Here is a 26516-nt window from a genome sequence, read left to right on the forward strand (position 1 = left end):
CATATACAGCAAACCAGTTGCTAACATTAAACTAAATGGAGAGAAACTTGAAGCAATCCCACTAAAATCAGGGACTAGACAAGGCTGCCCACTCTCTCCCTACTTATTCAATATAGTTCTTGAAGTTCTAGCCAGAGCAATCAGACAACAAAAGGAGATCAAAGGGATACAGATCGGAAAAGAAGAGGTCAAAATATCACTATTTGCAGATGACATGATAGTATATTTAAGTGATCCCAAAAGTTCCACCAGAGAACTACTAAAGCTGATAAACAACTTCAGCAAAGTGGCTGGGTATAAAATTAACTCAAATAAATCAGTTGCCTTCCTCTATACAAAAGAGAAACAAGCCGAGAAAGAAATTAGGGAAACGACACCCTTCATAATAGACCCAAATAATATAAAGTACCTCGGTGTGACTTTAACCAAGCAAGTAAAAGATCTGTACAATAAGAACTTCAAGACACTGAGGAAAGAAATTGAAGAAGACCTCAGAAGATGGAAAGATCTCCCATGCTCATGGATTGGCAGGATTAATATAGTAAAAATAGCCATTTTACCAAAAGCAATCTACAGATTCAATGCAATCCCCATCAAAATACCAATCCAATTCTTCAAAGAGTTAGACAGAACAATTTGCAAATTCATCTGGAATAACAAAAAACCCAGGATAGCTAAAGCTATCCTCAACAATAAAAGGACTTCAGGGGGAATCACTATCCCTGAACTCAAGCAGTATTACAGAGCAATAGTGATAAAAACTGCATGGTATTGGTACAGAGACAGACAGATAGACCAATGGAATAGAATTGAAGACCCAGAAATGAACCCACACACCTATGGTCACTTGATTTTTGACAAAGGAGCCAAAACCATCCAATGGAAAAAAGATAGCATTTTCAGCAAATGGTGCTGGTTCAACTGGAGGTCAACATGTAGAAGAATGCAGCTCGATCCATGCCTTCACCCTGTACAAAGCTTAAGTCCAAGTGGATCAAGGACCTCCACATCAAACCAGACACACTCAAACTAATAGAAGAAAAACTAGGGAAGCATCTGGAACACATGGGCACTGGAAAAAATTTCCTGAACAAAACACCAATGGCTTATGCTCTAAGATCAAGAATTGACAAATGGGATCTCATAAAACTGCAAAGCTTCTGTAAGGCAAAGGACACTGTGGTTAGGACAAAACGGCAACCAACAGATTGGGAAAAGATCTTTACCAATACTACAACATAGAGGCCTTATATCCAAAATATACAAAGAACTCAAGAAGTTAGACCGCAGGGAAACAAATAACCCTATTAAAAAATGGGGTTCAGAGCTAAACAAAGAATTCACAGCTGAGGAATGCCGAATGGCTGAGAAACACCTAAAGAAATGTTCAACATCTTTAGTCATAAGGGAAATGCAAATCAAAACAACCCTGAGATTTCATCTCACGCCAGTGAGAATAGCTAAGATCAAAAACTCGGGTGACAGCAAATGCTGGCGAGGATGCGGAGAAAGAGGAACACTCCTCCATTGTTGGTGGGGTTGCAGACTGGTACAACCATTCTGGAAATCAGTCTGGAGGTTCCTCAGAAAATTGGACATTGAACTGCCTGAGGATCCAGCTATACCTCTCTTGGGCATATACCCAAAAGATGCCTCAACATATAAAAGAGACACGTGCTCCACTATGTTCATCGCAGCCTTATTTATAATAGCCAGAAAATGGAAAGAACCCAGATGCCCTTCAACAGAGGAATGGATACAGAAAATGTGGTACATCTACACAATGGAATATTACTCAGCTATCAAAAACAACGAGTTTATGAAATTCGTAGGCAAATGGTTGGAACTGGAAAATATCATCCTGAGTGAGCTAACCCAATCACAGAAAGACATACATGGTATGCACTCATTGATAAGTGGCTATTAGCCCAAATGCTTGAATTACCCTAGATGCCTAGAACAAACGAAACTCAAGACAGATGATCAAAATGTGAATGCTTCACTCCTTCTTTAAATGAGGAAAAAGAATACCCTTGGCAGGGAAGGGAGAGGCAAAGATTAAAACAGAGACTGAAGGAATACCCATTCAGAGCCTGCCCCACATTTGGCCCATACATATACAGCCACCCTATTAGACAAGATGGATGAAGCAAAGAAGTGCAGACCGACAGGAGCCAGATGTAGATCGCTCCTGAGAGACACAGCCAGAATACAGCAAATACAGAGGCGAATGCCAGCAGCAAACCACTGAACTGAGAATAGGTCCCCTATTGAAGGAATCAGAGAAAGAACTGGAAGAGCTTGAAGGGGCTCAAGACCCCAAAAGTACAACAATGCCAAGCAACCAGAGCTTCCAGGGACTAAGCCACTACCTAAAGACTATACATGGACTGACCCTGGACTCTGACCCCATAGGTAGCAATGAATATCCTAGTAAGAGCACCAGTGGAAGGGGAAGCCCTGGGTCCTGCTAAGACTGAACCCCCAGTGAACTAGTCTATGGGGGGAGGGTGGCAATGGGGGGAGGGTTGGGAGGGGAACACCCATAAGGAAGGGGAGGTGGGAGGGGGATGTTTGCCCGGAAACCGGGAAAGGGAATAACACTCGAAATGTATATAAGAAATACTCAAGTTAATAAAAAAAAAAAAAAAGACTGAACCCCCAGTGAACTAGACTGGTGGGGGGAGGGCGGCAATGGGGGGAGGGTTGGGAGGGGAACACCCATAAGGAAGGGGAGGGGGGAAGGGGATGTTTGCCCGGAAACCAAAGAATTATTATTAAGTATTAAATAAATTAAAAAAAGAAATGTAAATAAATAAAATTTCCATTAAAAAAGAGTTGTTGTGGAAAAAAAAATAAATCCCCCTTCCCTTCAAAGTTACTCATTTGGGCCTTTGGTCATAGTTCTGCAAACTTAACTAATATGATGACCATAACAGATTCAGAATCTTCACAATGTAGACTTTGTGATATGTAAATTGAAACTTGAAATTAAACAAAATAAAGAACAAAAAAAGAAAAAAAAAAACAAAATAACCATTAGTGTTTGTAGTCCTTTGCCCCTAGGGACAGCAGGGAATGATCCTGGGAAGAACTAGATTAACTTTCTAAGGATCCATTCTCCATCCAGGTATTACAGACAGATGAAGCAGAAGTCTCTGGTCATGCCATGTCACGCAGACTCAGCTGGTGTTTTGCTAAGGCAAGACCCATAGGAGGACAGGTGATGTTTGGAGAGAGAATAAACAGGACTCAACAAACAGTGACCAGGCGCTTGCACAGCGAGCTGTGCAAAGCTTCATCAGTCTTACATTTTCACTGATCTTTACTTCATGGAGAGAGGCACAGCAGAGAACTTCTCATGGCACGCCAGCTGGGCCTGGTCACTCCCGCTCACTTGTGCCCATTCAGTGGAGTCCTCGATGTTTCTGCTGAATTGTCCTGTGACTGACTGCTGATTTGTGTTTGGTGACACTATTTGAACTGAACTGCTGGTATCTTGATAAATGGAGATTGGAATTGCCCCCAAAGAGTTACTTCTAAACAGGTCCACATCCCCTTGTCCGATTTAGCATCTTTTCTCCCCTATGGTGAGCAAGAGGGGTCGGAGCATTTGACCCCTTTTAACCCTTATTAAAAGTAGGGTTTGCAAAATGTACGCCTACAGATGAGGATTTCAAGGAAGGAGTTATAATTACTGCATATGTAAAAGAGATGTAAATTAGATGCAGTGGATAGGATTGCTTGGGTGCTGTTCTTTCACTACAGTAAGGCAAATTGCTCCAGCAAATACATCAGGGCATTTGGAAGTATTGGGAACCATGTGTTCTGACAAATGGCGGTTAATGATCAGAGATAAAAATTAAAATTTCAGTGAATGTTGTAGAGATAAGAGGTTTGGTGGATACAGGAGCTTGATGTCATTTCTCCAAATCCCAGAGTTCAATGGCCACTTCATAAGGTTTATATACAGTTTATAGGAAATGTCAAATTATCTCAAATAAAACAAAGTATATGATGGGCTAAATGTGTGGGACCAGAAAGGCAAACAGGGAAGTTGAAACCTTACGTAGAAGACATACTCATAAATTTATGGAGTGGGTTATTTTTTACAACAATGGGATACTCAATATTCCTGCAACCTCAGAGATATAGCTCATGATGAAATTAGCAGGGGGGACAGTAGATGTTCTTGGGGAAGGCATTGATATATATCAACACAACCACAGGCTGCGCCCATTGTCCAATCACAGATAATTACAGGGATTGAGTTTCCAAATTGGAAAAGGGGCCACTGCTGAAATACCAACAGCCTTACCTTAAAACGGTTAACTGAGAACCCTGTGTGTAAGGCAACAACCAAGGGAAGAAGATGGCAGGCACTTGAAGAGCTGGTATACAGAAGAAATCCACCAGCCCATGAATTTCCCTGTTTGTTAAAAAGAAAACAGGAAAATGGAGGATGTTAACAGATTTAAGACTGGTGAATAGAGTAATTCAAACAATGAGTCCTTTACAGTCTAGAATTCCTTTCCCCTCTTTATTGCCTAAGGCTTTTTTATAATCCTCTTGCATGAGAATGATAGGGAAAGGTTTGCTTTCTCAGTGCCTACTAAGAGTAATAATGGTCCACTAAAGAGACATCATTGAAAAGATCTTCCATAGGAACATTAAATAGTCCAACTTTATGTCAAGATTTTGTGTGACTATTGCTAGAAATAATTTGTAGGCAATTTCCTCAATTTATTATCATTACATGAATGATATTTTATTGCCTGATTCTGACACACATACTTAAGAGAAAATGTTTAAGGAGGCACAAAGAATTCTGCCATGTTGGGGGTTATAAATTGTTCCTGAAAAACTATAGAGAAGAGATTCTATTAACTATTTGGGCTATAAAATAAGTAAAAAATTAACCACAAAAGGTACAGATCCATAGATCAGTTTCAAACACTTATTGATTTTCAAAAATTAATGGTGACAGCCTACAATTGGATTAACTATTCATGATAAGTAATTTGTTTCAAAAGTTACAAGGAGATTGGGACTTAAACGGTCCAAGACGGTTGAAAGCTGAAGCAGAGAGAGAGAGAGAGAGAGAGAAAGAGAGAGAGAGAGAGAGAGAGAGAGAGAGAGAGAGAGAGAGAGAGAGAGAGAGAGAGAACTCTCTTAGAATAGAAACTACAAGATGCATATTTGGATCGAATTGACCCTAAACTTAATTGTGTTTTCATTATTTTGTATTTCAACTCATTCTACTACTGGACTCTTGCAAAGGAATGACAATATTATGGCATGAATTTTCTTAGCACATAAAGTAAAAAAATAAAGGCATATAGAAAAGGTTTCTGGATTAATCATAAAAAATAGAACAAGTTAATTGTCAGGAACAGACCTGACCAGAATTATAGTGCCTTTTACTAATGCTGCGATTACGTCATCACAGCTAATCAATGAAGATTATCAACTGGCTTGTAGCAACTATTTGGGAGAAATTAACAAATATCCAAAAAACAAAAAACAAAAAACAAAAATCAGGCATCTGCAAAGAACGAATTGAACTCTCCAACATATTGTAAAGGAAATGCCAAATCCCAAAGCACCCACATTTTATACTGATACAAATATGTTGGGAAGGGCAGGCTCTAAGTCAGACAAAATAAGCAAAATAATCCAAGCTCCTAACTTCAGTTCAAAAATCAGAGTTGTATGCAATCCTTATGATATCAGATTTTCTTGAGCCTCTTAATACAATTACTGACTCTCAATATGCAGAAAGAATTGTTCTACATATAGAAACTGTTGAATTTGTTCTTGATGATTCAGAATTAACTTTTTTGTTTATGTAACTGCAACAGGCAATCAGAAATAGAATCTGTGCATTATATATTACTCATATTGGTCTCATACAGGTTTTCCAGGTCACAAGGAAATGAGGAAATTAATCAATTATTAGTAGGAAATGTGTTAGAAGCCTCAAAATTTCATGAAAAAAAAACCCACCATGTTAATTGTTAGGGCATAGGTAAAATGTTAATAAAGTCTAGGTAATAGTTACTTGGCTGCCATTATAAAGAAACTTTCTCATATGTTCTGCTGTTACTAGGAAAATTTCTAATACCAGATTGATTATATATTTTTATGTTCTGTGCCCTTGGAAACCAAATATGATAAAAGTCAATAGAATTGTTTTGTATAGTTACCTACAATAAGCTTGGACCCAAACCAACTACCCAACAGCCCCTCCCCCCTGCACCTGTGTATAAGTGTTTACAGTATAAGCTGCCCCTGGGATAGACCCTAACACAAGAGAGACACATCTGTCCCAATGTAAGAAACTGTTTGGAATATTTCCATTTTGAGTAGGGCTTGAGTAAAGTTTAAGTTCCCAAAACCTCCCTGGGAACTGATATCCTACTTGGCAGAAAGATACATGAGTAACTGACATCCTGGTTGGCAGGTTAAGACATAAATGTTAGACAAGGCCCATCCTGATAGAAAAGTTAGGGCATAAATATTAGACAGGGCAAGTCCCCTGCCACAGTTGAGCACCCCAACCAATGGGATCAAGATAAATGTACAACAAAGACATGTTCCTAGGGACATCCCCTATTCTTAAATCCTGATGGATGAAATAGCTTGGCACAGATGTCTGTGGATTTTGGGCTTAAAAACCCTGTAGGATCTTAACTTGGATTCGTGGTTCAGTTCCTGAATGTGGACCATGGCCTGGTTGACCAGTCCTGGGGCGTTTGCTCAATAAACAATCCCTGTCTGAATGACATCAGTGTTTGTGTAGTTTGTGAGGCAATTCCTGACTCCAACATTAGCAGTAAAAGTTTAATGAGAAAATTTTCTATCACTTGACAACATGCCATGGAAATTATATGAAAATGTCCTATGTGTTGTCTGAATAACCAAACTCTATTACCTACTGGAAGTAACCCCAGGGGGCAACAAAAGAAATGAAATGTGTCAAAGGGATGTGTTTCATTTTACAGAATTTGGAAAAGTAAAGTTTGCACACTATACCATTGATACATAGTCAGAGTTCCAATGGGCAACTGCTTTGAGCTCTGAAAAAGCTGATTCTGGATTTATTGGAAATAATGGCAGTTAGAGGGCTGACACGGCCTCCATATGTCAACAGTAAGGTGAAGCAACTCTCTGCATATTACAATAGAAAGCACATTGCAGGCACACCACACAATCGTACAGGACAAGCAAGTGTAGAAATATCATACCTTAAAGGAAATGCTTATAATACAAAAAGGAAGAATAAAGACACCATGACTCCAGGGACAAAATGCATAGTATTTTGTTAACCCTAAATATTCTTTTTTTTTTTTCCGGAGCTGGGGACCGAACCCAGGGCCTTGCGCTTGCTAGGCAAGCGCTCTACCACTGAGCTAAATCCCCAACCCCAACCCTAAATATTTTTAATGTTAGTGAAAAAGGAACAATAGTAGCCGAGAGACAATGGATTATAGAAAAAACTGGAATTAAATCAGACCATATATTATAAGGATATGCTAACACCAGAATAGGAGCCTGCAATAGTTTTGTGTTGAAAATGTGGTTTTGTTTATGTTTTGACAAAATATAGAAATATATTGATACCATCCAAACTTATAATGATTAGATTTTTCCAGAGAGGACCTCCTGTGAGATGAGACATGACTATTTCTGCAGACCCAATGAATCTTTTTGACTATCTGATCTTCATGACTTATTACATGCCAACCTTTCATATGGTATGGATGGAGTTTGGTTATGTGGTCCAAATGGACTTATAAAGTTGACAGATGTCTTTCACCTGCTCAAATAAAAAACAAAATCATCTTTAGCTGAGTTGTGCACATTGCATACATACACTATTGCAGAAATGTACCTGTACTATTTATTACCTTCAGAAGTTTGTGTGTTTTCAGAGCAAAAAGGTCAGACATCAATGAAGACAATGCACGTAGCCCGGGGCACCCAGCCTCAGACTTCCTGAACTGCTGTTACCTCAAAACTTGGATCCAGGACTATTTCAAAGCCGCTAGCTCAGATGGTCCAGACTTAGAGACTGTTTCAGCCAGGACTTCAGTTAAGCTCTATACTTTTCTTTCACACAGAGAATAAATACAGGTAGCTCTCCCAGGACTTCTCCAATATCCCAATTTTCTTAGGATCCCCAAAAGATGTCTCCACCTCCAGACAAAAGGAAGCAATTTTAAAGACATGATGCCCCCCATTACTGAGAGGTGGAGTGAGTGGTTACCGGTCACTCCTTGGGTTATAGATGTTTGTTACAAGTTGTTATCGGTCTTGATCAGGGAGAAAACAAGGTAAAGGAGGTTGAAATCAGGGATCTCTTTCTGTCTTTTCTCATTCTTGACTATCCTTCTTTCTCTCCTATCTAGTATTAGAGGAAAGGACAGGAAAGGGGGATAAAAGGAAAAAGGAGAGGATATAGGAAAACAAGGAAAAGAAAAGTAGATTATTGTACCTACTTTTAAACTGAAAAGCAACCAGTAGTCTCAAGTAGTTTATGTTGGTGTGGATTTTTTATATGGGCAGAAATGTAAGGCTATGTCTTTTATAATAAACTGAACATTTAACTCTTGCTTAGGGTGTTGTGCAACTCATTTTAAAAGTAAAGTTCTATACTTATGAAGGTTACTAGTTTCAACTGTTCAGAATAATTGAGAAATGGAGTTAGTAGTCAGCCACCTATAAACAAACCTGTAGTCATGTTAGGTACTAGTTAATTACAGAAATAAGCTTTATTTAGCCTCCTGCATGTGTTTTCAAAGTTAAGCAGAAAGTAAATATCTAGAAACAAACAATGGTGTCTACTCAGATACACTTTAGAAAAATGCTCCTCAAATACTCCATAGAGCTGCAGGAATAATTAAAGGTTTTTCAGACAGACAGATACATGAGCTTTGGACAGCAGCCCCATTCACCCTCAAATCAGAGAATACACCTGAAGAACTGCCAACAGCAGTTTGCTTAAATTGTAGCAAAAAGAGCAAAGTGAACTACTTGTAGGAAATTACGGTTGTATTATTAGAAATACAAACATGCAGTTGTCCAATAGCACAGTGGAGGAGGGTGGGGTCTGCACGTTTAATCTGTGTCTACCCCAGAGGGACAGGCAGAGAAGCTGTCCATGGTATGAATCACAGACCCAGGATGTTCAGTCTCTGCTTGGCCCTTCACACAGAACTGTTGTAGCAACAGCTGTCAAGAAAGTCAGGAACTTTGTTGGGAAATTTATTCCAACAGGTATCACTTAATATAGGAACACATGCTCCAGTCTCCATCTGCACCAAGAGCTAAGGCTGTCATCCATCATGCCTGGAGAGAGCTGGTCTCCCAGAAGTGCTCTCACTCCTAGGCCCACAGGTGAGACCCACTTTCACTCCAATAACTGTCCAAAGAGGGACCCTCCAGGAGCACACAGGGCACAGGAACTGTGGAGCAGCCTAGGACAGGATCCTTCCAGCCTCCATCTGCACCAGAGCTAAGACTGTCCACAACCCTCCAGACACAAAACTTTCCAGGAGAGAGCTAGTCTCCAAGGAGTGCTCTCACTCCTAAGATCACAGGCCCAAAGGCCCACAAGAGGGACAAGCTTTACTCAGATACAGAAGGACCAAGTAACATCAGAGATAATCAGATGGCAAGAGGCAAGCACAAGAACCAAAGCAACAGAAACCAAGGATACTTGGCATCATCAGAACCCGGTTCTCCCACAACAGCAAGCTGGGATACCCTAGCACACTAGAAAAGCAAGATTTGGATTTAAAATCACACCTCATAATGATGATATAGGAGTTTAAGAAGGACATAAATAACTCTGTTAAAGAAATACAGGAGAGGGGCTGGGGATTTAGCTCAGTGGTAGAGCGCTTGCCTAGGAAGCGCAAGGCCCTGGGTTCGGTCCCCAGCTCCGAAAAAAAGAACCAAAAAAAAAAAAAAAAAAAAAAAAAGAAATACAGGAGAACGAAAGTAAACAAGTAGAAACCCTTAAAGAGGAAACACAAAAATCCATTAAAGAATTACAGGAGAGAGGTGAGGCCAAGGTGGGAGCATGAGGTTGTCCCTAGCTGCCACTATCTCCCATGGCCGCGTCTACCGCTGCCTGGGCCTCGGTCCCGAGTCCCGGATCCACCTGCTACGGAACTTGCTCACAGGCCTAGTTCACCACGAACGCATCGAGGCGACTTAGGCACGCATGGACGAGATGAGGGGCTACACGGAGAAGCTCATTGACTATGGAAAGCTGGGAGACACCAACAATGAGCCATGCGTATGGCTGACTTCTGGCTCACTGAGAAGGACTTGATCCCAAAGCAGTTTAAAGTGTTAGCGCCTCCGTTCCAAGGTCAGAATGGCAACTACACAAGAATGCTACAGATCCCGAATCGAAAGGAACAAGATCGGGCCAAGATGGCAGTGATAGACTATAAGGGGAACTGCCTCCCTCCCCTGTCTCTGCCTCACAGAGATAGCAACCTTACTATCCTAAACCAGCTACTCCTGGGACTGCAGCAGGACCTGCACCACAACCAGGAAGCAAGCCTCCACAGCTCCCATACGGTTTAAACACCAAAGACTTAACTGGAGCTGGAGAGTGCATAGGTGTGGTGCCTGTATTGGTGGGTCTTGGAGCTCTTGTAGTGTGTTAGACTTGGAAGTAGCATTGTGGAGCCCCCTCATAATGAGGCCCAGACCTCCCTGCTGACTAGAATTGATCCCCTATGCACAGTAGATAAAATCCTTGATATGAAAAAAAAAAAAGAATTACAGGAAAACCCAACCAAATAAGTAAAGGAATTGAACAAAACCACCCAGGATCTAAAAAAAGAAATAGAAACAATAAAGAAATCACAAAGAGAGACAACCCTGGAGATAGAAAACCTAGGAAAGAGATCAGAAGTCATAGAAGCAAGCATCACCAACAAGTGATAGAAGAGAGAATCTCAGGAGCAGAAGATACCATAGAAAACATTGACACAATGGTCAAATAAAATGCAAAGTACAAAAAGCTCCTAGCCCAAAACATACAGGAAATCCAGGACACAATGAGAAGATTAAACCTAATGATAATAGGTATAAAAGAGAATGAAGACTCCCAACTTAAAGGGTCAGTAAATAGCTTCAACAAAATTATAGAAGAAAACTTCCCTAACCTAAAGAAAGAGATGCCAATGTACATACAAGAAGCATACAGAACCCCAAATAGATTTGGCCAGAAAAGAAATTACTCACGTCACATAATAGTGAAAACTCCAAACTCACTAAACAAAGAAAGAATATTAAAAGCAGTAAGAAAAAAAGGTCAAGTAACATATAAAGGCAGACCTATCAGAATTGCACCAGACTTCTTCTCACCAGAGACTATAAAAACTATAAGAACATGGGCAGATGTCATACAGACCCTAAGAGAACACAAATGTCAGCCCAGGTTACTGTATCCAGCAAAACTCTCAATTAACATAGATGGAGAAACCAAGATATTCCATGACAAAAATAAATTTACACAATATCTTTACACCAATCTAGTTCTACAAAGGATAATAGATGGAAAACTCCAGCATGAGGAGAAAAACCACAACCTAGAAAAAGCAATGAAGCAATCTTCTTTCAAAAAACCCAAAAAAGATAGCCACACAAACATATTCCACCTTTAACCCCCAAAATAAGAAGAAACAACAATCACTATCCCTTAGTATCTTTTAATGTCAGTGGACTCAATTCCCCAATAAAAAGACATAGACTAACAGACTCGATACATAAAAAAGACCTAGCATTTTGCTGCATACAGAAAATGCATCTCAGTGACAAAGACAGACACTACCTCAGAGTAAAAGGCTGGAAATTTTTTTCCAAGAAAATGGTCCAAAAAAACAAGCTGGAGTAGCCATTCTAATATCGAATAAAATCAACATTTAACCAAAAGTTATCAAAAAAGATAAGGACATTCATACTCATCAAAAAAGAACTACCAAGATAAACTCTCACTTCTGAGCATCAATGCTTCAAATGCAAGGGCACTCACATTCATAAAAGAAACCTTACGAAAGCTCAAAGCACACATTGCACCTCACACAGTAATAGTGGGAGATTTCAACACCCCAATCTCATCAATGGACAGATCATGGAAACAGAAACTAAACATAGACACAGAAAGACTAACAGAAGTTATGAACCAAATGGATTTAACAGATATCTCTAGAACATCTCATCCAAACCAAAAGAATATACCCTCCTCTCAGCACCTCATGGTACCTTATCCAAAATTGACCATATACTCAGTCACAAAACAGGCCTTAACAGATACAAGAAGATTGAAATAATCCCATGCATCCTATCAGACCACCACAGACTAAGGCTAGTCTTCAATAACAACAAAAATGACAGAAAGCCCACGTATACATGGAAGTTGACAGCCAGAGCATGTGGGATACAGAGGTGAATGCTAGCAGCAAACCAGTGAACTGAGAATTCGACTCCTGTTGGAAGAATTAGAGAAAGGATAGAAAGCCCACATACACATGGAAGCTGAACAATGCTCTACTCAACTTGGTCAAGGAAAAATAAAGAAAAAAAATAAAGACTTTTTAGAATTTAATGAAATGAAGGCACCACACACCCAAACTTATGGGACACAACAAAAGCAGCGCTAAGAGGAAAACACATAGCTCTGACGGCCTCCAAAAGAAACGAGAGCATACACTAACCGCTTGTCAGCACATCTGAAAGCTCTAGAACAAAAAGAAGCAAATACATCCAAAAGGAATAGAAGGCAGGAAACAATCAAACTCAGAGTTGAAATCAACTAAGTAGAAAAAAAAAGAACTATATAAAGAATCAGTAAAAATAAAAAAAAATCTAGCCAGAGCAATCACACAATGAAAAGAGGTCAAAGGTATACATATTGGAAAGGAAGAAGTGAAAATATCACTATTTACAGATGATATGACAGTATAATTAAATGACTTCAAAATTCAGGTGTCACTCCTAAACATGATTCACAACTTCAGCAAGATGGCTGGACATAAAATTAACTCTACTCAAGCCATCCTCTACTTAAAGGATAAACAGGCTGAGAAAGAAATTAAGGAAATGGCACCATTCACAATAGTCACAACAATATAAACTACCTCAGTGTGACTCAAACCAAGCAAGTGAAAGATCTGTATGGCAAGAACTTCACATCTCTGAAGAAAGGAATTGAAAAGGATCTCAGAAGATGGAAAGATCTCCCATGCTCATAGGTTGTCAGGATTAATATAGTACAAATGGCCATTTTGCCAAAAGCAATCTACAGATTCAATGCAATCCCCATCAAAATTCCAACTCAATTCTTCATAGAGTTAGAAAGAGCAATTTACAAATTCATTTGGAATAAAAAAAACCCAGGATATTGAAAACTATTCTCAACAATAAAAACAAAAGACAAAAAACAAAAAAAAGTTCTAGGGGAATCACCATCCTGACCTCAAGCTGTATTACAGAGCAATCATGATAAAAACTGCATGGTATTGGTACAGAGACAGGCAGATAGACAACAGGCAGATAGACAGGGGAATAAAATTGAAGACCCAGGAATGAACCCACACACCTGTGGTCACTTGATCTTTGACAAAGGAGCTAAAACCATCCAGTGGAAAAAAGACATTTTCAACAAATAGTGCTGGTTCAACTTGTGGTCATCATGTAGAAGAATGCAAATCGATCAATTCTTATCTACCTGTACAAAGCTCAAGTCCAAGTGGATCAAGTACCTCCACATAAAACCAGATAAGATGAAACTCATAGAAGAGAAAGTGGGGAAGAGCCTGGAACACATGATCATAGGGCAAATTTTCCTGAACAGAACACAGGATCAAGAATTGATAAATGGAACCTCATAAAATTGCAAAGGCAAAATTGTAAGGCAAAGGACACTGTTGTTAGGACAAAATGGCAACCACCAGATTGGGAAAAGATCTTTACCAATCGTACATCTGATAGAGAGCGAATATCCAATATATACAAAGAACTCAAGAAGTTAGGCTCCACAGATCCATATAACCCTATTAAAAAATGATACAGAGCGAAACAATGAGTTATCAACTGAGGATTATTGAATGGTTAGAAGAAGCTAAAGAAATGTTCAATATCCTTAGTCATCAGGAAAATATAAATCAAAACAACCCTGAAATTCCACCTTACACCAGTTAGAATGGCTAAGATCAAATGAGTGACCGCCGGAACCTGAAGGGACCGACCGGATAAACAGTTCTCTGCACCCAAATCCCATGGGAGGGAGAGCTAAACCATCAGAGAGGCAGACATGCCTGGGAAACCAGAAGAGACTGCACTCTGCACACATTACTGATTCCAGAGGAAAACACCAAACGCCATCTGGAACCCTAGTGCACGGAAGCTCCAGGGAAGGGTGACATATCTTCCTGGTTGCAGCCCCGACGGAGAGCTCATAAGCAACACCCCACGAGCAAACTTGAGCCTCGGGACCACAGGTAAGACCAACTTTTCTGCTCCAAGCGACTTGCCTGGTGAACTCAAGACACAGGCCCACAGGAACAGCTGAAAAACTATAGATAGGGAAAACTACACTCCCGAAAGCAGAACACTCTGTTCCCATAACTGGCTGTAAGAAAACAGAAAAACAGGTCTACAGCACCCCTGACACACAGGCTTATAGGACAGTCTAGCCACTGTCAGAAATAGCAGAACAAAGTAACACTAGAGATAATCTGATGGCGAGAGGCAAACGCAGGAATCCAAGCAACAGAAACCAAGACTGCATGGCATCATCGGAGCCCAATTCTCCCACCAAAGCAAACACGGAATATCCAAACACACCAGAAAAGCAAGATCTAGTTTCAAAATCATATTTGATCATGATGCAGGAACTCCCTTAGAGAAACACAGGAAAACATTAATAAACAAGTAGAAGCCTACAGAGAGGAATCGCAAAAATCCCTGAAAGAATTCCAGGAAAACATAAATAAACAAGTAGAAACCCATAGAGAGGAGTCACAAAAATCCCTGAAAGAATTCCAGGAAATCAAACAGTTGAAGGAATTAAAAATGGAAATAGAAGCAATCAAGAAAGAACACATGGAAACAACCCTGAATATAGAAAACCAAAAGAAGAGACAAGGAGCTGTTGATACGAGCTTCACCAACAGAATACAAGAGATGGAAGAGAGAATCTCAGGAGCAGAAGATTCCATAGAAATCATTGACTCAACTGTCAAAGATAATGTAAAGCGGAAAAAGCTACTGGTCCAAAACATACAGGAAATCCAGGACTCAATGAGAAGATCAAACCTAAGGATAATAGGTATAGAAGAGAGTGAAGACTCCCAGCTCAAAGGACTAGTAAATATCTTCAACAAAATCATAGAAGAAAACTTCCCTAACCTAAAGAAAGAGATACCCATAGACATACAAGAAGCCAAATAGATTGGACCAGAAAAGAAATTTCTCCCATCACATAATAGTCAAAACACCAAACGCACAAAATAAAGAAAGAATATTAAAAGCAGTAAGGGAAAAAGGTCAAGTAACATATAAAGGCAGACCTATCAGAATCACACCAGACTTTTCGCCAGAGACTATGAAAGCCAGAAGATCCTGGACAGATGTCATACAGATCCTAAGAGAACACAAATGCCAGCCCAGGTTACTGTATCCTGCAAAACTCTCAATTAACATAGATGGAGAAACCAAGATATTCCATGACAAAACCAAATTTACACAATATCTTTCTACAAATCCAGCACTACAAAGGATAATAAAGGGTAAAGCCCAACATAAGGAGGCAAGCTATACCCTAGAAGAAGCAAGAAACTAATCGTCTTGGCAACAAAACAAAGAGAATGAAAGCACACAAATATAACCTCACATCCAAATATGAATATAACGGGAAGCAATAATCACTATTCCTTAATATCTCTCAACATCAATGGCCTCAACTCCCCAATAAAAAGACATAGATTAACAAATTGGATACGCAATGAGGACCCTGCATTCTGCTGCCTACATGAAACACACCTCAGAGACAAAGACAGACACTGCCTCAGAGTGAAAGGCTGGAAAACAACTTTCCAAGCAAATGGTCGGAAGAAGCAAGCTGGAGTAGCCATTCTAATATCAGATAAAATCAATTTTCAACTAAAAGTCATCAAAAAAGATAAGGAAGGATAGTTCATATTCATCAAAGGAAAAATCCACCAAGATGAACTCTCAATCCTAAATATCTATGCCCCAAATACAAGGGCACCTACATACGTAAAAGAAACCTTACTAAAGCTCAAAACACACATTGCACCTCACACAATAATAGTGGGAGATTTCAACACCCCACTCTCATCAATGGACAGATCATGGAAACAGAAATTAAACAGAGACGTAGACAGACTAAGAGAAGTCATGAGCCAAATGGACTTAACAGATATTTATAGAACATTCTATCCTAAAGCAAAAGGATATACCTTCTTCTCAGCTCCTCATGGTACTTTCTCCAAAATTGACCACATAATTGGTCAAAAAACAGGCCTCAACAGGTACAGAAAGATAGAAATAATCCCATGCGTGCTATCGGACCACTACGGCCTAAAGCTGGTCTTCAATAACAATAAGGGAAGAATGCCCACATACGTGGAAAACAATGCTCTACTCAATGATAACCTGGTCAAGGAAGAAATAAAGAAAGAAATTAAAGACTTTTTAGAATTTAATGAAAATGAAGGTACAACATACCCAAACTTATGGGATACAATGAAAGCTGTGCTAAGAGGAAAACTCATAGTGCTGAGTGCCTGCAGAAAGAAACAGGAAAGAGCGTATGTCAGCAGCTTGACAGCACACCTAAAAGATCTAGAACAAAAAGATGCAAATACACCCAGGAGGAGTAGAAGGCAGGAAATAATCAAACTCAGAGCTGAAATCAACCAAGTAGAAACAAAAAGGACCATAGAAAGAATCAACAGAACCAAAAGTTGGTTCTTTGAGAAAATCAACAAGATAGATAAACCCTTAGCCAGACTAATGAGAGGACACAGAGAGTGTGTCCAAATTAACAAAATCAGAAATGAAAAGGGAGACATAACAGATTCAGAGGAAATTCAAAAAATCATCAGATCTTACTATAAAAACCTATATTCAACAAAACTTGAAAATCTTCAGGAAATGGACAATTTCCTAGACAGATACCAGGTACCGAAGTTAAATCAGGAACAGATAAACCAGTTAAACAACTCCATAACTCCTAAGGAAATAGAAGCAGTCATTAAAGGTCTCCCAACCAAAAAGAGCCCAGGTCCAGACAGGTTTAGTGCAGAATTCTATCAGACCTTCATAGAAGACCTCATACCAATATTATTCAAACTATTCCACAAAATTGAAACAGATGGAGCACTACCAAATTCCTTCTATGAAGCCACAATTACTCTTATACCTAAACCACACAAAGACACAACAAAGAGAGAGAACTTCAGACTAATTTCCCTTATGAATATTGACGCAAAAATACTCAATAAAATTCTGGCAAACCGAATCCAAGAGCACATCAAAACAATCATCCACCATGATCAAGTAGGCTTCATCCCAGGCATGCAGGGATGGTTTAATATACGGAAAACCATCAACGTGATCCATTATATAAACAAACTGAAAGAACAGAACCACATGATCATTTCATTAGATGCTGAGAAAGCATTTGACAAAATTCAACACCCCTTCATGATAAAAGTCCTGGAAAGAATAGGAATTCAAGGCCCATACCTAAACATAGTAAAAGCCATATACGACAAACCAGTTGCTAACATTAATAAATGGAGAGAAACTTGAAGCAATCCCACTAAAATCAGGGACTAGACAAGGCTGCCGACTCTCTCGCTACTTATTCAATATAGTTCTTGAAGTTCTAGCCAGAGCAATCAGACAACAAAAGGAGATCAAGGGGATACAGATCGGAAAAGAAGAAGTCAAAATATCACTATTTGCAGATGATATGATAGTATATTTAAGTGATCCCAAAAGTTCCACCAGATAACTACTAAAGCTGATAAACAACTTAAGCCAAGTGGCTGGGTATAAAATTAAATCAAATAAATCAGTAGCCTTCCTCTACACAAAAGAGAAATAAGCCGAGAAAGAAATTAGGAAAATGACACCCTTCATATTAGACCCAAATAATATAAAGTACCTCGGTGTGACTTTAACCAAGCAAGTAAAAGATCTGTACAATAAGAACTTCAAGACTCTGAAGAAAGAAATTGAAGAAGACCTCAGAAGATGGAAAGATCTCCCATGCTCATGGATTGGCAGGATTAATATAGTAAAAATGGCCATTTTACCAAAAGCAATCTACAGATTCAATGCAATCCCCATCAAAATACCAATCCAATTCTTCAGAGAGTTAGAACAATTTGCAAATTCATCTGGAATAATAAAAAACCCAGGATAGCTAAAACTATCCTCAACAATAAAAGGACTTCAGGGGGAATCACTATCCCTGAACTCAAGCAGTATTACAGAGCAATAGTGATACAAACTGCATGGTATTGGTACAGAGACAGACAGATAGACCAATGGAACAGAATTGAAGACCCAGAAATGACCCCACACACCTATGGGCACTTGATTTTTGACAAAGGAGCCAAAACCTTCACATGGAAAAAAGACAGCATTTTCAACAAATGGTGCTGGTTCAACTGGAGGTCAACATGTAGAAGAATGCAGATCGATCCATGCTTATCACCCTGTACAAAGCTTAAGTCCAAGTGGATCAAGGACCTCCACATCAAACCAGATACACTCAAACTAATAGAAGAAAAACTAGGGCAGCATCTCGAACACATGAGCACTGGAAAAAATTTCCTGAACAAAACACCAATGGCTTATGCTCTAAGATCAAGAATTGACAAATGGGATCTCATAAAACTGCAAAGCTTCTGTAAGGCAAAGGACACTGTGGTTAGGACAAAACGGCAACCAACAGATTGGGAAAAGATCTTTACCAATCCTACAACAGATAGAGGCCTTATATCCAAAATATACAAAGAACTCAAGAAGTTAGACTGCAGGGAGACAAATAACCCTATTAAAAAATGGGGTTCAGAGCTAAACAAAGAATTCACAGCTGAGGAATGCCGAATGGCTGAGAAACACCTAAAGAAATGTTCAACATCTTTAGTCATAAGGGAAATGCAAATCAAAACAACCCTGAGATTCCACCTCACATCAGTGAGAATGGCTAAGATCAAAAACTCAGGTGACAGTAGATGCTGGCAAGGATGTGGAGAAAGAGGAACACTCCTCCATTGTTGGTGGGATTGCAGACTGGTACAACCATTCTGGAAATCAGTCTGGAGTTTCCTCAGAAAATTGGACATTGAACTGCCTGAGGATCCAGCTATACCTCTCTTAGGCATATACCCAAAAGATGCCCCAACATATAAAAAAGACACGTGCTCCACTATGTTCATAGCAGGCTTATTTATAATAGCCAGAAGCTGGAAAGAACCCAGATGCCCTTCAACAGAGGAATGGATACAGAAAATGTGGTACATCTACACAATGCAATATTACTCAGCTATCAAAAACAATGACTTTATGAAATTCGTAGGCAAATGGTTGGAACTGGAAAATATCATCCTGAGTGAGCTAACCCAATCACAGAAAAACACACATGGTATGCACTCATTGATAAGTAACTATTAGCCCAAATGCTTGAATTACCCTAGATGCCTAGAACAAATGAAACTCAAGAGGGATGACCAAAATGTGAATGCTTCACTCCTTTTTTAAAAGGGGAACAAGAATACCCTTGGCAGGGAAGAGAGAGGCAAAGATTAAAACAGACACAGAAGGAACACCCATTCAGAGCCTGCCCCACATGTGGCCCATACATATACAGCCATCCAATTAGACAAGATGGATGAAGCAAAGAAGTGCATGCCGACAGGAGCCGGATGTAGATCTCTCCTGAGAGCCACAGCCAGAATACAGCAAATACAGAGGCGAATGCCAGCAGCAAACCACTGAACTGAGAATAGGACCCCCGTTGAAGGAATCAGAGAAAGAACTGGAAGAGCTTGAAGGGGCTCGAGACCCCATATGTACAACAATGCCAAGCAACCAGAGATTCCAGGGACTAAGCCACTACCTAAAGACTATACATGGACTGACCCTGGACTCTGACCTCATAGGAAGCAATGAATATCCTAGTAAGAGCACCAGTGGAAGGGGAAGCCCTTGGTCCTGGTAAGACTGAACCCCCAGTGAACTAGATTGTTGGGGGGAGGGCGGCAATGGGGGGAGGATGGGGAGGGGAACACCCATAAAGAAGGGGAGGGTGAGGGATTAGGGGGATGTTTGCCCGGAAACCGGGAAAGGGAATAACACTGGGAATGTAAATAAGAAATACTCAAGTTAATAAAAAAAAAAAAAAACTACCAAATCAAAAAAAAAAAAAACTCACGTGACAGGAGATGCGGGCCAGGATGTGGAGAATGTAGAACACTCCTCCATTCTTGCTGGGATGGCAAACTGGTACAAACACTCTGGAAATCAATCTGGATGTTCCTCAGAAAATTAGACATAGTATTACCTGAGGACCCAGCTATACCACTCCTATGCATATACCCAAAAGATGCTCCAACATATAACAAGGACACATGCTCCACTATGTTTAGCAGCCTTATTTATAATAGCCAGAAGCTGAAAACAACCCAGATGCCCTTCAACAGAGGAATGGATACAGAAATTGTGGTACTTCTACCCAATGGAGTACAACTCAGCTATCAGAAACAATGACTTCATGAAATTCATAGGCAAATGGATGGAACTAGAAAATATCATCCTGAGTGAGGTAACCCAATCTCTCTCTCTCTCTCTCTCTCTCTCTCTCTCTCTCTCTCTCTCTCTCTCTCTCTCTCTCTCACACACACACACACACACACACACACACACACAAACCAAACCACACATAGTATGTGCTCACTGATAAGTAGATATTAGCCCAAAAGCTTGGAATACCCAAGATACACCCCACAGACCATATGAAACTCAAGAAGGAAGACCAAAATGGGGATTGTTCAGTCCTTTGTAGAAGGGGGAAGGAAATACTCATGGGAGGAATTAGAGTAGAGCAGAGACTGAAGAAAAGGCCATCCAGAGACTGCCCCACCTGGGAATCCATCCATATGCAGCCACCAAACCCAGTCACTATTGCTGATGCCAAGAAGTGCTTGCTGACAAGAGCCATATATGGGTGTCTCCTGAGAGGCTCTGCCAAAGCCTGATGAATACAGATGAGAATGAGTGTAACTAACAATCAGACTGAGCACAGGGTCCCCAATGGAGGAGTTAGAGAAAGGACCGAAGGAGTTGAAGGGGATTACAACCCTATACGAAGAACAACAATATCAACAACCACACCCCACCAGAGCTCCCAGGGACTAAACCATCAACCAAAGAGTACACATGGAGGGACCCATGTCTCCAGCCACATATGTAGCAGAAGATAGCATTGTCAGTATCAACAGAAGGAGAAGCCCTTGTCCTGTGAAGGCTCGGTGAAGAATCATTTCCCCAGTGTAGAAGAATGCCTGGGTATTGAGGTGGGAGTGGGTCTGTGGAAGGGGGAGCATCCTCATAGAAGAAGGCAGAGGAGTTATGGAAAAGTGGGGAAAAAGGAAATTGGATAACATTTGAAATGTAAATATATAAAATATCCAATAAAAATAAAAATAATTATTTTCAATAATCCATATTATATTTATATTTTAAAAAATAGGGACACATGGCTGCCACAGCACAGATGCTGAGCCACTAGGACAGATGTCAGCCATGAACCAGCAATGGATATACACCAGGCCCATGAGCAGCTTAGGAACCCTGTGATCTATGAGATCCACATAATCTTATGCTCCCCTCCCCTCTGAGAGCCAGGTTTCCCACATTCCCAGCTCTGATGAACCAACTGAACATCTCCCACTCTAGTGTGTTTCCAGTATCCCCTACTCCATTTTCTTGATGGTCCTATGCTGATGCCCAATGAATCCATGTGTTGAATCCCATATGCTGAGAAACACTGATGGTTTCTCTAGTAAAACCTAGCTTTTATAGGTTTAAAAACTCACTATACATTCTACCATCTCTGAAGATTGGCTCACATGAAAGATTTGAGATTCAATGAACACCCAGAGCCACCTGTCACATGAAGGATCTGATGGGTAAGAACACAGCTGTAGCATCCACGGGTTGAATCTCCAGCCATGAGCAAAAGAGAGAAAGTGCTTCTATACCATGAATGTGGACAGTTTCCAAAATCACATGAAAAGGGGGCACCTGGATTTGAACCAGGGACCTCTTGATCTGCAGTCAAATGCTCTACCCCTGAGCTATACCCCCACTGGTACCAGTGTACACAGTTAATAATTTATATCTCTGTGGTGATACATTAGGACTGGCTATAAAGTTAAATTACAGATGCACACAGACCTATATCAAAAAAGCTGCCCAACCTGACAAGTGAGATGCCTTCCTTAGCTCAGAGTTTCCAAATACCCATATAAACTAGGTATATACACCTTCTCAGGCCCATTCTTGAATACCATCATCAGCCAAGGAAATGGGGAGGAGAAGCTTGCAGACCCTGAGCCACTTCAAACTGCTGTCCTGGTTTAGCTCCTGAGCTGGCCAACTGCCTTCACCTGGACCCCCAGACACCCAGCTCTTCTTTATCTGAAGACAGATGATCTGTCACTCAGTTCTCACAGGGACCTAGATGGCACTGTCAGTTTCGAAATTACAGGAACCCTTTCTGCCTGGGACAGGAACTCAGCCAGTCTTTTGTCTCAGGATGTGAAGTGAGGGAGCAGTGGTCTCTGGAAAGGGCAGACAAGCTCAGAGGGGAAACTCCCATCCTACACAGACAGCCAGATTCTGTGACTGACCACCTTAGCTCTGACTACAGATTCGCCAGATAGCCTGGAGGCACATACTTTTATGGTTAGGCTTCCTTATTGGTCCCTGGACACTGGCTGTCACTGTAACTGCTGAGCCTAGAAAGTCCCTAATTCTCCGTTATAGCTCTTGTCTTCTATTTAACATCCTATCTACATAGCCGCAAGTCAACAGAACCAGAGAACCTAGGTCTATGGAGGAACATGGGAGACAGGTAATAAGAATGGGAGGGACAGTCAGCATGTAGGAAGAGATGGGAGACAGCCATCTATCCACATGACAGGTTGGACGGTAGCTCCCAGGTCTGGTGAGGTCCATGACTGGAATGAATGGAACAAATAAGACTGAGTGTCTGTGATATCTCCATGAGTAAAAACGAACTTTTGTTAGGGGGCACCTGGATTTGAACCAGGGACCTCTTGATCTGCAGTCAAATGCTCTACCCCTGAGCTATACCCCCACCTGTTTATTAATGTCTCACAGGCACTCAGAACCTGCATGGCCACTCCATGGCTGTTAATATCTGACATGTGCACATGCCAGTGCTCTGCCATCATCTGCTTCCTACTATGAGGCCCGGCCCTGAGCTGCCTCTGCACATCTGACTGCTATGTGTTTATGAATGACTAGCACTCTCCTGCCTTAGAACCTAGGTGAGGCAGAGGCAGTAAATTCATGAGGCTTCGGCTGGTGCTACTTCAACCTTCAACCCAACTAAAATAGCCAAATGGAAACCCAAAGGCTGACCTTTGGAGTCGAGTGGGAGGCAGGAGTGGACAGAATGGGATGTTGTCTGCTGCAGAGAACTCCTTGGTCAGATTCTCTAGGAGTGACAAAGAAAACACTCCTGCTTAACAACCAAGGGAAAGCAGTCTAAAAATAAGTTTACAGACTTCTGGGGAACATGGTCACTGGAATACAGCACAGGACATAGTTGTTAATAAATGATCAGCAGGTGACAGAGTCTTGGAGTAGGGTCACATTGAGACAAAGTTCCTGTGTCTTGCTCTTGTAAACTGCCAAATTTTTCATTAGCACAGCTCACCTGCACTGCCTCACCTAAGGATGTAGTGTGCAAAGTGGTGGTTAATCTCAGTGAGCTAGAGGACCTGACCCACCTCCTACGGACTGAACTCTGCCAGGCTTGCATTCACCGTGTCCTTCCTCATACCACAGGACACCCAGAATCCCTCCATGTCCAGCACTCCAGCCTTCGCCGGTCAGCATCTGTGAGTCCTCAATTGGAGAATTAGTGTGCAGGGCTGGGGTCCTCCTCTGCTTCCCTCCTGTCTGTGGTTTTGCCTGCAAAGTCCCACCCACTATTTCACTTGCCACTCAACTCTACCCTTCAGCACATTTGTGTATTGGGATCTTCTCTGTGATTTTTCACCCTCTGGTCTCCTGCTTTACTATTTTCTGGTCCTAAATCTGAATGAAAATTTCCAAATTTGAGAGAGAGTTAACCACATGCTGACTCCAAACCATCAGCTCAGCATCAGCACTGACCACTTACTTGGAACAGTCAGAGCATAGCCTACTGGAGGTTGGCTTAGGTTTTTCACAACCTACTTTAATTAGTATTCTTACACACTTCACTGTGCTTTCCATCCCACCTACCAGAGGTGGGGGGAAAATGAGAGTTAATAGAAAATAGAGATTGTAGACCTGATTAGAAGTGGTTCTTTGATAGGAATTCAAGGCCCATACCTAAACATAGTAAAAGCCATATATGGCAAACCAGCCACTAATATTAACCTAAATGGAGAGAAACTTGAAGCAATCCCACTAAAATCAGGGACTACACAAGGCTGCTCACTTTCTCCCTACTTATTCAATATAGTTCCTGAAGTTCTAGCCAGAGCAATCAGACAACAAAAGGAGATCAATGGGATACAGATTGGAAAAGAAGAAGTCAAAATATCACTATTTGTAGATGATATGATAGTATATTTAAGTGATCCCAAAAGTTCCACCAGAGAACTACTAAAGCTGATAAACAACTTCAGCCAAGTGGCTGGGTATAAAATTAAATCAAATAAATCAGTAGCCTTCCTCTACACAAAAGAGAAACAAGTCGAGAAAGAAATTAGGGAAACGACACCCTTCATAATAGTCCCAAATAATATAAAATACCTCGGTGTGACTTCAACCAAGCAAGTGAAAGATCTGTATGATAAGAACTTCAAGCCTCTGAAGAAAGAAATTGAAGAAGACCTCAGAAGATGGAAAGATCTCCCATGCTCATGGGTTGGCAGGATTAATATAGTAAAAATGGCCATTTTACCAAAAGCGATCTACAGATTCAATGCAATCCCCATCAAAATACCAATCCAATTCTTCAGAGAGTTAGACAGAACAATTTGCAAATTCATCTGGAATAATAAAAAACCCAGGATAGCTAAAACTATCCTCAACAATAAAAGGACTTCTGGGGGAATCACTATCCCTGAACTCAAGCAGTATTACAGAGCAATAGTGATAAAAACTGCATGGTATTGGTACAGAGACAGACAGATAGACCAGTAGAATAGAATTGAAGACCCAGAAATGACCCCACACACCTATGGGCACTTGATTTTTGACAAAGGAGCCAAAACCTTCACATGGAAAAAAGACAGCATTTTCAACAAATGGTGCTGGTTCAACTGGAGGTCAACATGTAGAAGAATGCAGATCGATCCATGCTTATCACCCTGTACAAAGCTTAAGTCCAAGTGGATCAAGGACCTCCACATCAAACCAGATACACTCAAACTAATAGAAAAAAAAGTGGGGAAACATCTCGAACACATGGTCACTGGAGAAAATTTCCTGAACAAAACACCAATGGCTTATGCTCTAAGATCAAGAATTGACAAATGGGATCTCATAAAACTGCAAAGCTTCTGTAAGGTAAAGGACACTGTGGTTAGGACAAAACGGCAACCAACAGATTGGGAAAAGATCTTTACCAATCCTACAACAGATAGAGGCCTTATATCCAAAATATACAAAGAACTCAAGAAGTTAGACTGCAGGGAGACAAATAACCCTATTAAAAAATGGGGTTCAGAGCTAAACAAAGAATTCACAGCTGAGGAATGCCGAATGGCTGAGAAACACCTAAAGAAATGTTCAACATCTTTAGTCATAAGGGAAATGCAAATCAAAACAACCCTGAGATTTCACCTCACACCAGTGAGAATGGCTAAGATCAAAAACTCAGGTGACAGCAGATGCTGGCAAGGATGTGGAGAAAGAGGAACACTCCTCCATTGTTGGTGGGATTGCAGACTGGTACAACCATTCTGGAAATCAGTCTGGAGTTTCCTCAGAAAAGTGGACATTGAACTACCTGAGGACACAGCTATACCTCTCTTGGGCATATACCCAAAAGATGCCCCAACATATAACAAAGACACGTGCTCCACTATGTTCATAGCAGCCTTATTTATAATAGCCAGAAGCTGGAAAGAACCCAGATGCCCTTCAACAGAGGAATGGATACAGAAAATGTGGTACATCTACACAATGGAATATTACTCAGC

General features: G+C 40.6%; 1 long non-coding RNA gene, 2 other non-coding genes and 1 pseudogene across 4 annotated transcripts in view; 1 reads left to right on the top strand and 3 right to left on the bottom strand.

Annotated features, from left to right (window-relative positions):
- The window catches only part of LOC108350703 (uncharacterized), a 145372-nt gene that overhangs the window by 46747 nt on the left and 72109 nt on the right, over nucleotides 1-26516 (bottom strand). Inside the window, exon 2 of one of the 2 annotated variants that reach the window (XR_015686538.1) lies at nucleotides 4319-4429. The exons of the other annotated variant lie outside the window; for it this stretch is intronic. This is a non-coding gene — a long non-coding RNA (uncharacterized LOC108350703). The remainder of the gene's footprint in view (nucleotides 1-4318; nucleotides 4430-26516) is intronic. 2 annotated transcript variants of the gene reach the window in all.
- Mrpl17-ps2 (mitochondrial ribosomal protein L17, pseudogene 2) lies at nucleotides 10081-10633 on the top strand (annotated as a pseudogene).
- On the bottom strand, nucleotides 22363-22434 carry Trnac-gca19 (transfer RNA cysteine (anticodon GCA) 19). Its single transcript has one exon. It is a non-coding gene; the product is annotated as a tRNA-Cys (tRNA).
- Nucleotides 23378-23449, bottom strand: Trnac-gca20 (transfer RNA cysteine (anticodon GCA) 20). Its single transcript has one exon. It is a non-coding gene; the product is annotated as a tRNA-Cys (tRNA).

The sequence above is a fragment of the Rattus norvegicus genome, chromosome 4, assembly GCF_021556685.1.
Source record: "Rattus norvegicus strain SHRSP/BbbUtx chromosome 4, alternate assembly SHRSP_T2T, whole genome shotgun sequence".
NCBI classification, from domain to species: Eukaryota; Metazoa; Chordata; class Mammalia; order Rodentia; family Muridae; genus Rattus; species Rattus norvegicus.